Raw genomic sequence first — 15,357 nt, forward strand, 5'->3', positions numbered from 1 at the left:
CCCTTGGAAAAGTGGTGAAGGTCACAGTAGCTTAATAAGACGGTTTTAATGCCCCTCGGAAGAGACGTGGAGGTCACAGTAGATTAACAATACGGTTTTAATGCGCCTTGGAAAAGTGGTGGAGGTCATAGTAGCTTAACAAGACGGTTTTAATGCCCTTTGGAAAAGTGGTGAAGGTCACAGTAGCTTAATAAGATGGTTTTAATGCCACTCGGCAGAGACGTGGAGGTCACAGTAGCTTAACAAGACGGTTTTATTGCCCCTTGGAAAAGTGGTGGAGGTCACAGGAGCTTAGCAAGATAGTTTTAGTGCCCTCGGAAGAGACGTGGAGGTGACAGTAGCTGAAAATGACGGTTTTATTGCCCCTTGGAAAAGTGGTGGAGGTCACAGTAGCTTAACAAGATGGTTATAATGCCCCTCGGAAGAGACGAGGAGCTCTGAGAAGCTTTATAAGACAGTTTTACTGCCCGTCGGAAGAGACGTGGAGGTCACAGTAGCTTAATAAGACGGTTTTAATGCCCCATGGACAAGTGGTGGAGGTCCCAGAAGCTTAAAAAGACGGTTTTAATGCCCCTTGGAAAAGTGGTGGAGGTCACAGTAGCTTAACAAGACGGTTTTAATGCCCCTTGGAAAAGTGGTGGAGGTCACAGTAGCTTAACAAGACTGTTTTAATGTCCCTCGGAAGACACGTGGAGGTCACAGTAGCTTAACAAGATGGTTTTAATGCCCCTTGTAAAATTTGTGGAGCTCACAGTAGCTTAACAAGACGGTTTTAATGCCCCTCGGAGGAAATGTGGAGCTCACAGTAGCTTAACAAGATGGTTTTAATGCCCCTCGGAAGAAACATGGAGGTCACAGTAGCTTAACATGACGGTTTTATTGCCACTTGGAATAGTGGTGGAAGTCATTGTAGCCTAACAAGTTGGTTTTAATGCCCCTTGGAAGAGACGTGGAGGTCACAGTAGCTTAACAAGATGGTTTTAATGCCCCTCGGAAGATATGTGGAGGTCCCAGTAGCTTAACAAGACGGTTTTGATGCCCCTTGGAAAAGTGGTGAAGGTCACAGTAGCTTAAAAAGACGGTTTTAATGCCCCTTGGAAAAGTGGTGGAGGTCACAGTAGCTTAACAAGACTGTTTTAATGCCCCTCGGAAGACACGTGGAGGTCACAGTAGCTTAACAAGATGGTTTTAATGCCCCTTGGAAAATTGGTGGAGCTCACAGTAGCTTAACAAGACGGTTTTAATGCCCCTCGGAGGAGATGTGGAGGTCACAGTAGCTTAACAAGACGGTTTTAATGCTCCCCGGAAGAGACGTGGAAGTACCAGTAGCTTAACAAGACGGTTTTAATGACTCTTGGAAGAGACGTGGAAGTCACAGTAGCTTAACAAGATGCTTTTAATGTCCCTTGGAATAGTGGTGGAGGTCGCAGTAGCTCAAAAAGACGGTTTTAATGCCCCTTGGAAAAGTGGTGAAGGTCACATTAGCTTAATAAGACGGTTTTAATGCCCCTCGGAAGAGACGTGGAAGTCACAGTAGATTAACAATATGGTTTTAATGCCCCTTGGAAATGTGGTGGAGGTCACAGTAGCTTACCAAGACGGTTTTAATGCCCCTCAGAGGAGACGTGGAGGTCACAGTAGCTTAACAAGACGGTTTTAATGCCCCTTGGTAGAGACATGGAGGTTACAGTAGCTTAACAAGACTTTTTTAATGCCCCTCGGAAGAGACGTGGAGGTCCCAGTAGCTTAACAAGACGGTTTTAATGACCCTTAAAAGAGACGTGGAGGTCACAATAGCTTAACAAGATGCTTTTAATGCCCCTTGGAATAGTGGTGGAGGTCGCAATAGCTCAAAAAGACGGTTTTAATGCCCCTTGGAAAAGTGGTGAAGGTCACAGTAGCTTAATAAGACAGTTTTAATGCCCCTCGGAAGAGACGTGGAGGTCACAGTAGATTAACAATACGGTTTTAATGCGCCTTGGAAAAGTGGTGGAGGTCACAGTAGCTTTACAAGACGGTTTTAATGCCCTTTGGAAAAGAGGTGGAGGTCACAGTAGCTTAATAAGATGGTTTTAATGCCCCTCGGAAGAGACGTGGAGGTCACAGTAGCTTAACAAGACGGTTTTATTGCCCGTTGGAAAAGTGGTGGAGGTCACAGGAGCTTAACAAGATAGTTTTAGTGCCCTCGGAAGAGACGTGGAGGTGACAGTAGCTGAAAATGACGGTTTTATTGCCCCTTGGAAAAGTGGTGGAGGTCACAGTAGCTTAACAAGATGGTTATAATGCCCCTCGGAAGAGACGAGGAGCTCTCAGAAGCTTTATAAGACAGTTTTACTGCCCGTCGGAAGAGACGTGGAGGTCACAGTTGCTTAATAAGACGGTTTTAATGCCCCATGGACAAGTGGTGGAGGTCCCAGTAGCTTAAAAAGACGGTTTTAATGCCTCTTGGAAAAGTGGTGGAGGTCACAGTAGCTTAACAAGACGGTTTTAATGCCCCTTGGAAAAGTGGTGGAGGTCACAGTAGCTTAACAAGACTGTTATAATGTCCCTCGGAAGACACGTGGAGGTCACAGTAGCTTAACAAGCTGGTTTTAATGCCCCTTGGAAAATTGGTGGAGCTCACAGTAGCTTAACAAGACCGTTTTAATGCCCCTTGGAAGAGTGGTGGAGGTCACAGTAGCTTAACAAGATGGTTTTAATGTCCCTCGGAAGAGACATGGAGGTCACAGTAGCTTGACATGACGGTTTTATTGCCACTTGGAATAGTGGTGGAAGTCATTGTAGCCTAACAAGTTGGTTTTAATGCACCTTGGAAGAGACGTGGAGGTCACAGTAGCTTAACAAGACTGTTTTAATGCCCCTTGGAAAAGTGGTGGAGGTCACAGTAGCTTAACAAGGCGGTTTTAATGCCCCTTGGTAAAGTGGTGGAGGTCACATTAGCTTACCAAGACGGTTTTAATGCCCCTCGGAGGAGACGTGGAGGTCACAGTAGCTTAACAAGACAATTTTTATGCCCCTCGGAAGAGACGTGGAGGTTACAGTAGCTTAACAAGACTGTTTTGATGCCCCTCGGAAGAGACGTGGAGTTCCCAGTAGCTTAACAAGACGGTTTTAATGCCCCGCGGAAGAGACGTGGTGGTCACAGTAGCTTAACAAGGCGGTTTTAATGCCCCATGGAAAAGTGGTTGAGGTCCCAATAGCTTAACAAGACGGTTTTAATGCCCCTTGGAAAAGTGGTGGAGGTCACAGTAGCTTAACAAGACGGTTTTAATGCCCCTTGGAAAAGTGGTGGAGGTCACAGTAGCTTAACAAGACTGTTTTAATGCCCCTCGGAAGAGACGTGGAGATCACAGTAGCTTAACAAGATGGTTTTAATGCCCTGGGAAAATTGGTGGAGCTCACAGTAGCTTAACAAGACGGTTTTAATGCCCCTCGGAAGAGATGTGGAGGTCACAGTAGCTTAACAAGGCAGTTTTAATGCTCCCCGGAAGAGACGTGGAGGTCCCAGTAGCTTAACAAGACGGTTTTAATGACCCTTAAAAGAGACGTGGAGGTCACAGTAGCTTAACAAGATGCTTTTAATGCCCCTTGGAATAGTGGTGGAGGTCGCAGTAGCTCAAAAAGACGGTTTTAATGCCCCTTGGAAAAGTGGTGAAGGTCACAGTAGCTTAATAAGACGGTTTTAATGCCCCTCGGAAGAGACGTGGAAGTCACAGTAGATTAACAATACGGTTTTAATGCCCCTTGGAAAAGTGGTGGAGGTCACAGTAGCTTAACAAGACGGTTTTAATGCCCTTTGGAAAAGTGGTGGAGGTCACAGTAGCTTAATAAGATTGTTTTAATGCCCCTCGGAAGAGACGTGGAGGTCACAGTAGCTTAACAAGACGGTTTTATTGCCCCTTGGAAAAATGGTGGAGGTCACAGGAGCTTAACAAGATAGTTTTAGTGCCCTCGGAAGAGACGTGGAGGTGACAGTAGCTGAACATGACGGTTTTATTGCCCCTTGGAAAAGTGGTGGAGGTCACAGTAGCTTAACAAGATGGTTATAATGCACCTCGGAAGAGACGAGGAGGTCTCAGAAGCTTTATAAGACAGTTTTACTGCCCGTCGGAAGAGATGTGGAGGTCCCAGTAGCTTAACAAGACGGTTTTAATGCCCCTTGGAAAAGTGGTGGAGGTCACAGTAGCTTAACAAGACGGTTTTAATGCCCCTTGGAAAAGTGGTGGAGGTCACAGTAGCTTAACAAGACTGTTTTAATGCCCCTCGGAAGACACGTGGAGGTCACAGGAGCCTAACAAGATGGTTTTAATGCCCCTTGGAAAAGTGGTGGAGCACACAGTAGCTAAACAAGACCGTTTTAATGCCCCTTGGAAAAGTGGTGGAGGTCACAGTAGCTTAACAAGATGGTTTTAATGCCCCTCGGAAGAGACATGGAGGTCACAGTAGCTTAACATGACGGTTTTATTGCCACTTGGAATAGTGGTGGAGGTCATAGTAGCCTAACAAGTTGGTTTTAATGCCCCTTGTAAGAGACGTGGAGGTCACAGTAGCTTAACAAGATGGTTTTAATGCCCCTCGGAAGAGAAATGGAGGTCACAGTAGCTTAACAAGATGGTTTTAATGCCACTAGGAAGAGACGTGGAGGTCACAGTAGCTTAAAAAGATGGTTTTAATGCCCCTCGGAAGATATGTGGATGTCTCAGAAGCTTAACAAGACGGTTTAAATGCCCCTCGGAAGTGGCATGTAGGTCACAGTAGCTTAACAAGACAGCTTTAATGCCCCTCGGAAGAGACGTGGAGGTCCCAGTAGCTTAACAAGACGGTATTAATGCCGCTCGGAAGAGACGTGGAGGTCACTGTAGCTTAACAATACGGTTTTAATGCCCTTTGGAAAAGTGGTGGAGGTCGCAGTAGTTTAACAATACGGTTTTAATGCCCCTTGGAAGAGTGGTGGAGGTCACAGTAGCTTAACAAGACGGTTTTAATGCCCCCCCGGAATAGAAGTGTAGGTCACAGTAGCTTAACAAGACTGTTTATTGCCCCTTGGAAAAGTGGTGGAGGTCAGAGTAGCTTAAAAAGACGGTTTTATTGCTCCTAGGAAGAGATGTGGAGGTCACAGTAGCTTAACAAGATGGTTTTAATGCCCCTCGGAACAGAGACGTGGAGGTCCCTGAAGCTTTACAAGTCAGTTTTACTGCCTGTCGGAAGAAACGTGGAGGTCACAGTAGCTTAACAAGACTGTTTTAATGCCCCTTGGAAAAGTGCTGGAGGTCACAGTAGCTTAACAAGGCGGTTTTAATGCCCCTTGGAAAAGTGGTGGAGGTCACAGTAGATTACCAAGACGGTTTTAATGCCCCTTGGAGGAGACGTGGAGGTCACAGTAGCTTAACAAGACAATTTTAATGCCCCTCGGAAGAGACGTGGAGGTTACAGTAGGTTAACAAGACTGTTTTGATGCCCCTCGGAAGAAACGTGGAGGTCCCAGTAGCTTAACAAGACGGTTTTAATGCCCCGCGGAAGAGACGTGGTGGTCACAGTAGCTTAACAAGACGTTTTTAATGCCCCATGGAAAAGTGGTGGAGGTCCCAGTAGCTTAACAAGACGGTTTTAATGCCCCTTGGAAAAGTGGTGGAGGTCACAGTAGCTTAACAAGACGGTTTTAATGCCCCTTGGAAAAGTGGTGGAGGTCACAGTAGCTTAACAAGACTGTTTTAATGCCCCTCGGAAGACACGTGGAGGTCACAGTAGCTTAACAAGACGGTTTTAATGCCCCTCGGAAGAGATGTGGAGGTCACAGTAGCTTAACAAGGCGGTTTTAATGCTCCCCGGAAGAGACGTGGTGGTCCCAGTAGCTTAACAAGACGGTTTTAATGACCCTTAAAAGAGACGTGGAGGTCACAGTAGCTTAACAAGATGCTTTTAATGCCCCTTGGAATAGTGGTGGAGGTCGCAGTAGCTCAAAAAGACGGTTTTAATGCCCCTTGGAAAAGTGGTGAAGGTCACATTAGCTTAATAAGACGGTTTTAATGCCCCTCGGAAGAGACGTGGAAGTCACAGTAGATTAACAATATGGTTTTAATGCCCCTTGGAAATGTGGTGGAGGTCACAGTAGCTTACCAAGACGGTTTTAATGCCCCTCAGAGGAGACGTGGAGGTCACAGTAGCTTAACAAGACGGTTTTAATGCCCCTTGGTAGAGACATGGAGGTTACAGTAGCTTAACAAGACTTTTTTAATGCCCCTCGGAAGAGACGTGGAGGTCCCAGTAGCTTAACAAGACGGTTTTAATGACCCTTAAAAGAGACGTGGAGGTCACAGTAGCTTAACAAGATGCTTTTAATGCCCCTTGGAATAGTGGTGGAGGTCGCAGTAGCTCAAAAAGATGGTTTTAATGCCCCTTGGAAAAGTGGTGAAGGTCACAGTAGCTTAATAAGACGGTTTTAATGCCCCTCGGAAGAGACGTGGAGGTCACAGTAGATTAACAATACGGTTTTAATGCGCCTTGGAAAAGTGGTGGAGGTCACAGTAGCTTTACAAGACGGTTTTAATGCCCTTTGGAAAAGTGGTGGAGGTCACAGTAGCTTAATAAGATGGTTTTAATGCCCCTCGGAAGAGACGTGGAGGTCACAGTAGCTTAACAAGACGGTATTATTGCCCCTTGAAAAAGTGGTGGAGGTCACAGGAGCTTAACAAGATAGTTTTAGTGCCCTCGGAAGAGACGAGGAGGTGACAGTAGCTGAAAATGACGGTTTTATTGCCCCTTGGAAAAGTGGTGGAGGTCACAGTAGCTTAACAAGATGGTTATAATGCCCCTCGGAAGAGACGAGGAGCTCTCAGAAGCTTTATAAGACAGTTTTACTGCCCGTCGGAAGAGACGTGGAGGTCACAGTAGCTTAATAAGACGGTTTTAATGCCCCATGGACAAGTGGTGGAGGTCCCAGTAGCTTAAAAAGACGGTTTTAATGCCTCTTGGAAAAGTGGTGGAGGTCACAGTAGCTTAACAAGACGGTTTTAATGCCCCTTGGAAAAGTGGTGGAGGTCACAGTAGCTTAACAAGACTGTTTTAATGTCCCTCGGAAGACACGTGGAGGTCACAGTAGCTTAACAAGATGGTTTTAATGCCCCTTGGAAAATTGGTGGAGCTCACAGTAGCTTAACAAGACTTTTTTAATGCCCCTCGGAGGAGATGTGGAGCTCACAGGAGCTTAACAAGATGGTTTTAATGCCCCTCGGAAGAGACATGGAGGTCACAGTAGCTTAACATGACGGTTTTATGACCACTTGGAATAGTGGTGGAAGTCATTGTAGCCTAACAAGTTGGTTTTAATGCCCCTTGGAAGAGACGTGGAGGTCACAGTAGCTTAACAAGATGGTTTTAATGCCCCTCGGAAGATATGTGGAGGTCCCAGTAGCTTAACAAGACGGTTTTAATGCCCCTTGGAAAAGTGGTGGATGTCACAGTAGCTTAACAAGACGGTTTAATGCCCCTTGGAAAAGTGGTGTAGGTCACAGTAGCTTAACAAGACTGTTTTAATGCCCCTCGGAAGACACGTGGAGGTCACAGTAGCTTAACAAGATGGTTTTAATGCCCCTTGGAAAATTGGTGGAGCTCACAGTAGCTTAACAAGACGGTTTTAATGCCCCTCGGAGGAGATGTGGAGGTCACAGTAGCTTAACAAGACGGTTTTAATGCTCCCCGGAAGAGACGTGGAGGTACCAGTAGCTTAACAAGACGGTTTTAATGACTCTTGGAAGAGACGTGGAAGTCACAGTAGCTTAACAAGATGCTTTTAATGCCCCTTGGAATAGTGGTGGAGGTCGCAGTAGCTCAAAAAGACGGTTTTAATGCCCCTTGGAAAAGTGGTGAAGGTCACATTAGCTTAATAAGACGGTTTTAATGCCCCTCGGAAGAGACGTGGAAGTCACAGTAGATTAACAATATGGTTTTAATGCCCCTTGGAAAAGTGGTGGAGGTCACAGTAGCTTAACAAGACGGTTTTAATGCCCCTCAGAGGAGACGTGGAGGTCACAGTAGCTTAACAAGATGGTTTTAATGCCCCTTGGAAAATTGGTGGAGCTCACAGTAGCTTAACAAGACGGTTTTAATGCCCCTCGGAGGAGATGTGGAGGTCACAGTAGCTTAACAAGACGGTTTTAATGCTCCCCGGAAGAGACGTGGAGGTACCAGTAGCTTAACAAGACGGTTTTAATGACTCTTGGAAGAGACGTGGAAGTCACAGTAGCTTAACAAGATGCTTTTAATGCCCCTTGGAATAGTGGTGGAGGTCGCAGTAGCTCAAAAAGACGGTTTTAATGCCCCTTGGAAAAGTGGTGAAGGTCACATTAGCTTAATAAGACGGTTTTAATGCCCCTCGGAAGAGACGTGGAAGTCACAGTAGATTAACAATATGGTTTTAATGCCCCTTGGAAAAGTGGTGGAGGTCACAGTAGCTTAACAAGACGGTTTTAATGCCCCTCAGAGGAGACGTGGAGGTCACAGTAGCTTAACAAGATGGTTTTAATGCCCCTTGGTAGAGACATGGAGGTTACAGTAGCTTAACAAGACTTTTTTAATGCCCCTCGGAAGAGACGTGGAGGTCCCAGTAGCTTAACAAGACGGTTTTAATGCCCCTCGGAAGAGACGTGGAAGTCACAGTAGCTTAACAAGACGGTTCTAATGCACCATGGAAAAGTGGTGGAGGTCCCAGTAGCTTAACAAGACGGTTTTAATGGCCATTGGAAAAGTGGTGGAGGTCACAGTAGCTTAACAAGACGGTTTTAATGCCCCTTGGAAAAGTGGTGGAGGTCACAGTAGCTTAACAAGACGGTTTTAATGCCCCTTGGAAAAGTGGTGGAGGTCACAGTAGCTTAACAAGACGGTTTTAATGCCCCTCGGAAGACACGTGGAGGTCACAGTAGCTTAAAAAGATGGTTTTAATACCCCTTGGAAAATTGGTGGAGCTCACAGTTGCTTAGCAAGACGGTTTTAATGCCCCTCGGAAGAGATGTGGAGGTCACAGTAGCTTAAAAAGGCGGTTTTAATCCCCGTCAGAGGAGACGTGGAGGTCACAGTAGCTTAACAAGACAGTTTTAATGCCCCTCGGAAGAGATGTGGAGGTTACAGTATCTTAACAAGACTTTTTTAATGCCCCTTGGAAGAGACGTGGAGGTCACAGTAGCTTAACAAGACGGTTTTAATGCCCATTGGAAAAGTGGTGGAGGTCACAGTAGCTTAATAAGATGGTTTTAATGCCACTCGGAAGAGACGTGGAGGTCACAGTAGCTTAACAAGACGGTTTTATTGCCCCTTGGAAAAGTGGTAGAGGTCACAGTAGCATAACAAGATAGTTTTAGTGCCCTCGGAGGAGACGTGGAGGTGACAGTAGCTGAACATGACGGTTTTGATGCCCCTTGGAAAAGTGGTGGAGGTCACAGTAGCTTAACAAGATGGTTATAATGCCCCTCAGAAGAGACGAGGATGTCTCAGAAGCTTTATAAGACAGTTTTACTGCCCGTCGGAAGAGAAGTGGAGGTCACAGTAGCTTAACAAGACGATTTTAATGCCCCTTGGAAAAGTGGTGAAGGTCACAGTAGCTTACCAAGACGGTTTTAATGCCCCTCAGAGGAGACGTGGAGGTCACAGTAGCTTAACAAGACGGTTTTAATGCCCCTCGGAATAGACGTGGAGGTCACAGTAGCTTAACAAGACTTTTTTAATGCGCCTCGGAAGAGACGTGGAGGTCCCAGTAGCTTAACAAGACGGTTTTAATGCCCCTCGGAAGAGACGTGGAGGTCACAGTAGCTTAACAAGACGGTATTAATGCCCCATGGTAAAGTGGTGGAGGTCCCAGTAGCTTAACAAGACGGTTTTAATGCCCCTTGGAAAAGTGGTGGAGTTCACAGTAGCTTAACAAGACAGTTTTAATGCCCCTTGGAAAAGTGGTGGAGGTCACAGTAGCTTAACCAGATTGTTTTAATGCCCCTCGGAAGACACGTGGAGGTAACAGTAGCTTAAAAAGATGGTTTTTATGCCCCTTGGAAAATTGGTGGAGCTCACAGTAGCTTAACAAGATGGTTTTAGTGCCCCTCGGAAGAGATGTGGAGGTCACAGTAGCTTAACAAGACTGTTTTAATGCCCCCCGGAAGAGATGTGGAGGTCCCAGTAGCTTAACAAGATGGTTTTATTGCCCCTTGGAATAGTGGTGGAGGTCGCAGTAGCTCAAAAAGACGGTTTTAATGCCCCTTGGAATAGTGGTGTAGGTCACAGTAGCTTAATAAAACGGTTGTAATGCCCCTCGGAAGAGACGTGGAGGTCACAGTAGATTAACAATACGGTTTTATTGCCCCTTGGAAAAGTGGTGGAAGTCACAGTAGCTTAACAAGACGGTTTTAATGCCCCTAGGAAGAGACGTGGAGGTCACAGTAGCTTAACAAGACTGTTTTAATGCCCCTCGGAAGAGACGTGGATGTCCCAGTAGCTTAGCAAGACGGTTTTAATGCCCCTCGGAAGAGACATGGAGGTCACAGTAGATTAACAAGACAGTTTTAATGCCCCTTGGAAAAGTGGTGGAGGTCACAGTAGATTAACAAGACGGTATTAATGCCCTTTGAAAAAGTGGTGGAGGTCACAGTAGCTTAATAAGATGGTTTTAATGCCCCTCGTAAGAGACGTGGAGGTCACAGTAGCTTAACAAGACGGTTTTATTGCCCCTTGGAAAAGTGGTGGAGGTCACAGTAGCTTAACAAGACGGCTTTAATGCCCCTCGGAAGAGACGTGGAGGTCACAGTAGCTTAGCAAGACGGTTTTAATGCCCCTCGGAAGAGACGTGGAGGTCCCAGTAGCTTAGCAAGACGGTTTTAATGCCCCTCGTAAAAGACATGGAGGTCACAGTATCTTAATAAGATGGTTTTAATGCCCCTCGTAAGAGACGTGGAGGTCACAGTAGCTTAACAAGACGATTTTATTGCCCCTTGGAAAAGTGGTGGAGGTCACAGTAGCTTAACAAGACAGTTTTAATGCCCCCCGGATGAGACTTGGAGTTCCCAGAAGCTAAACAGTATGGTTTTAATGCCCCTCGGAAGAGACGTGGAGTTCACAGTAGCTTATCAAGACGGTTTTAATGCCCCTTGGAAAAGTGGTGAAAGTCGCAGTAGCTTAACAAGACGGTTTCAATGCCCCTTGGAAAACTGTTGGAGGTCAAAGTAACTTAACAAGATGGTTTTAATGCCCCTTGGAAAAGGGGTGGAGGTCACATTAGCTTAACAAGACGGTTTAAATGCCCCTCGGAAGAGACTTGGAGGTCACAGTAGCTTAATAAGACAGTTTCAATGCCCCTTGGAAAAGTGGTGGAGGTCACAGTAGCTTAACAAGATGGTTTTAATGCCCCTCAGAAGAGACGTGGAGGTCACAGTAGCTTAACAAGACGGTTTTAATGACCCTCGGAAGAGACGTGGAGGTCCCAGTAGCTTAAATAGACGGTTTTAATGCCGCTCGGAAGAGACGTGGAGGTCGCAGTAGCTTAACAAGACAGTTTTAATGCCCCTCGGAAGAGACGTGGAGGTCCCAGTAGCTTAACAAGATGGTTTTAATGCCCCTCGGAAGAGACATGGAGGTCGCAGTAGCTTAACAAAACGGTTTTAATGCCCCTTTGGAAGAGTGATGGAGGTCACAGTAGCTTGCCAAGATGGTTTTAATGCCCCTCGGAAGAGATGTGGAGGTCACAGTAACTTAACAAGATGGTTTTAATGGCCCTTGGAAAAGTGGTGGAGGTCACAGTAGTTTAACAAGATGGATTTAATGCCCCTCAGAAGAGACGTGGAGATCACAGAAGCTTAACAAGACGGTTTTAATGCCCCTCGGAAAAGACGTGGAGGTCACAGTAACTTAACAAGATGGTTTTAATGCCCCTTGGAAAAGTGGTGGAGGTCACATTAGCTTAACAAGACGGTTTTAATGCCCCTTGGAAGAGACGTGGAGGTCACAGTAGCTTAACAAGATGGTTTTAATGCCCCTTGGAAAAGTGGTGGAGGTCGCAGTAGCTTAACAAGACGGTGTTAATGCCCCTTGGAAAAGTGGTGAAGGTCACAGTAGCTTAACAAGACGGTTTTAATGCCCTTTGGAAGAGAAGTGGAGGTCACAGTAGCTTAACAAGGCGGTTTTAATGCCCCTCGGAAGAGACGTGGAGGTCCCAGTAGCTAAACAAGACGTTTTTAATGCCCCTTGGAAGAGATATGGAGGTCAGAGTAACTTAACAAGATGGTTTTAATGCTCCTTGGAATAATGGTGGAGGTCGCAGTAGCTTAACAAGACGGTTTTAATGCCCCTTGGAAAAGTGGTGAAGGTCACAGTAGCTTAGCAAGACTGTTTTAATGCCCCTCAGAAGAGACGTGGAGGTCACAGTAGCTTAACAATGCGGTTTTAATGCCCCTTGGAAAAGTGGTGGAGGTCACAGTAGCTTAACAAGACGGTTTTAATGCCCTTTGGAAAAGTGGTGGAGGTCACAGAAGCTTAATAAGACGGTTTTAATGCCCCTCTGAATAGACGTGGAGGTCACAGTAGCTTGACTAGACGGTTTTATTGCCCCTCGGAAGAAACGTCGAGGTCACAGTAGCTTAATAAGACTTTTTTAATGCCCCTCGGAAGAGACGTGGAGGTCCCAGTAGCTTAGCTAGACGGTTTTAATGCCCCTCGGAAGAGACATGGATGTCACAGTAGCTTAACAAGACAGTTTTAATGACCCTCGGAAGAGACGTGGAGGTCCCAGAAGCTTAATATGACGGTTTTAATTCCCCTCGGAATAGACGTGGAGGTTACAGTAGCTTAACAAGACGGTTTTAATGCCCTTCGGAAGAGACTTGGAGGTCACAGTAGCTTACCAAGACGGTTTTAATGCCCCTCGGAAGAGACGTGGAGGTCCCAGTAGCTTAACAAGATGGTTTTAATGCCCTTTGGAAGAGAAGTGGAGGTCACAGTAGCTTAACAAGGCGGTTTTAATGCCCCTCGGAAGAGACGTGGAGGTCCCAGTAGCTAAACAAGACGTTTTTAATGCCCCTTGGAAGAGATATGGAGGTCAGAGTAACTTATCAAGATGGTTTTAATGCCCCTTGGAATAGTGGTGGAGGTCGCAGTAGCTTAACAAGACGGTTTTAATGCCCCTTGGAAAAGTGGTGAAGGTCACAGTAGCTTAGCAAGACTGTTTTAATGCCCCTCAGAAGAGACGTGGAGGTCACAGTAGCTTAACAATGCGGTTTTAATGCCCCTTGGAAAAGTGGTGGAGGTCACAGTAGCTTAACAAGACGGTTTTAATGCCCTTTGGAAAAGTGGTGGAGGTCACAGAAGCTTAATAAGACGGTTTTAATGCCCCTCTGAATAGACGTGGAGGTCACAGTAGCTTGACTAGATGGTTTTATTGCCCCTCGGAAGAAACGTCGAGGTCACAGTAGCTTAATAAGACTTTTTTAATGCCCATCGGAAGAGACGTGGAGGTCCCAGTAGCTTAGCTAGACGGTTTTAATGCCCCTCGGAAGAGACATGGATGTCACAGTAGCTTAACAAGACAGTTTTAATGACCCTCGGAAGAGACGTGGAGGTCCCAGAAGCTTAATAGGATGGTTTTAATTCCCCTCGGAATAGACGTGGAGGTTACAGTAGCTTAACAAGACGGTTTTAATGCCCTTCGGAAGAGACTTGGAGGTCACAGTAGCTTACCAAGACGGTTTTAATGCCCCTCGGAAGAGACGTGGAGGTCCCAGTAGCTTAACAAGATGGTTTTAATGCCCCTCGGAAGAGATGTGGAGGTCACAGTAGCTTAACAAGACGGTTTTAATGCCCCTCGGAAGAGACATGGAGGTCACAGTAGCTTAGCAAGACGGTTTTATTGCCCCTCGGAAGAGACATGGAGGTCACAGTAGCTTAACAAGATGGATTTAATGCCCCTTGGAAGAGTCGTGGAGGTCCCAGAAGCTTAACAAGACAGTTTTAATGCCCCTTGGAAAAGTGGTGGAGGTCACAGTAGCTTAACAAGACGGTTTTAATGCCCTTCGGAAGAGTCGTGGAGGTCACAGTAGATTAACAAGACGGTTTTAATGCCCCTTGGAAGAGACGTGGAGGTCACAGAAGCTTAACAAGATGGCTTTAATGCCCCTTGGAAAAGTGGTGGAGGTCGCAGTAGCTTAACAAGACAGTTATAATGCCCCTTGGAAAAGTGGTGGATGTCACAGTAGCTTAACAAGACTGTTTTAATGCCCCTCGGAAGAGACGTGGAGGTTACAGCAGCTTAACAAGACGGTTTTAATGCCCCTCGGAAGAGACGTGGAGGTCCCAGTAGCTTAACAAGATGGTTTTAATGCCCACGGAAGAGACGTGGATGTCAAAGTAGCTTAACAGGACGGTTTTAATGCCCTTTGGAAAAGTGGTGGAGGTCACAGAAGCTTAATAAGACGGTTTTAATGCCCCTCTGAAGAGACGTGGAGGTCACAGTAGGTTGACTAGACTGTTTTATTGCCCCTCGGAAGAGACGTGGAGGTCCCAGAAGCTTAAAAGGACGGTTTTAATGCCCCTCGGAATAGACGTGGAGGTTACAGTAGCTTAACAAGACGGTTTTAATGCCCCTCGGAAGAGACTTGGAGGTCACAGTAGCTTACCAAGACTGTTTTAATGCCCCTCGGAAGAGACGTGGAGGTTACAGTAGCTTAACAAGACAGTCTTAATGCCCCTCGGAAGAGACATGGAGGTCCCAGTAGCTTAACAAGATGGTTTTAATGCCCCTCGGAAGAGACGTGGAGGTCACAGTAGCTTAACAAGACTGTTTTAACGCCCCTCGGAAGAGACATGGAGGTCACAGTAGCTTAGCAAGACTGTTTTAATGCCCCTCGGAAGAGACATGGAGGTCAAAGTAGCTTAACAAGACGGATTCAATGCCCCTCGGAAGAGTCGTGGAGGTCCCAGAAGCTTAACAAGACAGTTTTAATGCCCCTTGGAAAAGTGGCGGAGGTCTCAGTAGCTTAACAAGACGGTTTTAATGCCCCTCGGAAGAGACGTGGAGGTCACAGTAGATTAACAAGACGGTTTTAATGCCCCTTGGAAGAGACGTGGAGGTCACAGAAGCTTAACAAGATGGCTTTAATGCCCCTTGGAAAAGTGGTGGAGGTCGCAGTAGCTTAACAAGACAGTTATAATGCCCCTTGGAAAAGTGGTGGAGGTCACAGTAGCTTAACAAGACGGTTTTAATGCCCCTCGGAAGAGACGTGGAGGTTACAGCAGCTTAACAAGACGGTTTTAATGCCCCTCGGAAGAGACGTGGAGGTCCCAGTAGCTTAACAAGATGGTCTTAATGCCCCACGGAAGAGACGTGGAGGT

Source organism: Phyllobates terribilis, unplaced genomic scaffold (genome assembly GCF_046119375.1).
Source record: "Phyllobates terribilis strain yellow unplaced genomic scaffold, ASM4611937v1 Scaffold_10__3_contigs__length_209671492, whole genome shotgun sequence".
NCBI classification, from domain to species: Eukaryota; Metazoa; Chordata; class Amphibia; order Anura; family Dendrobatidae; genus Phyllobates; species Phyllobates terribilis.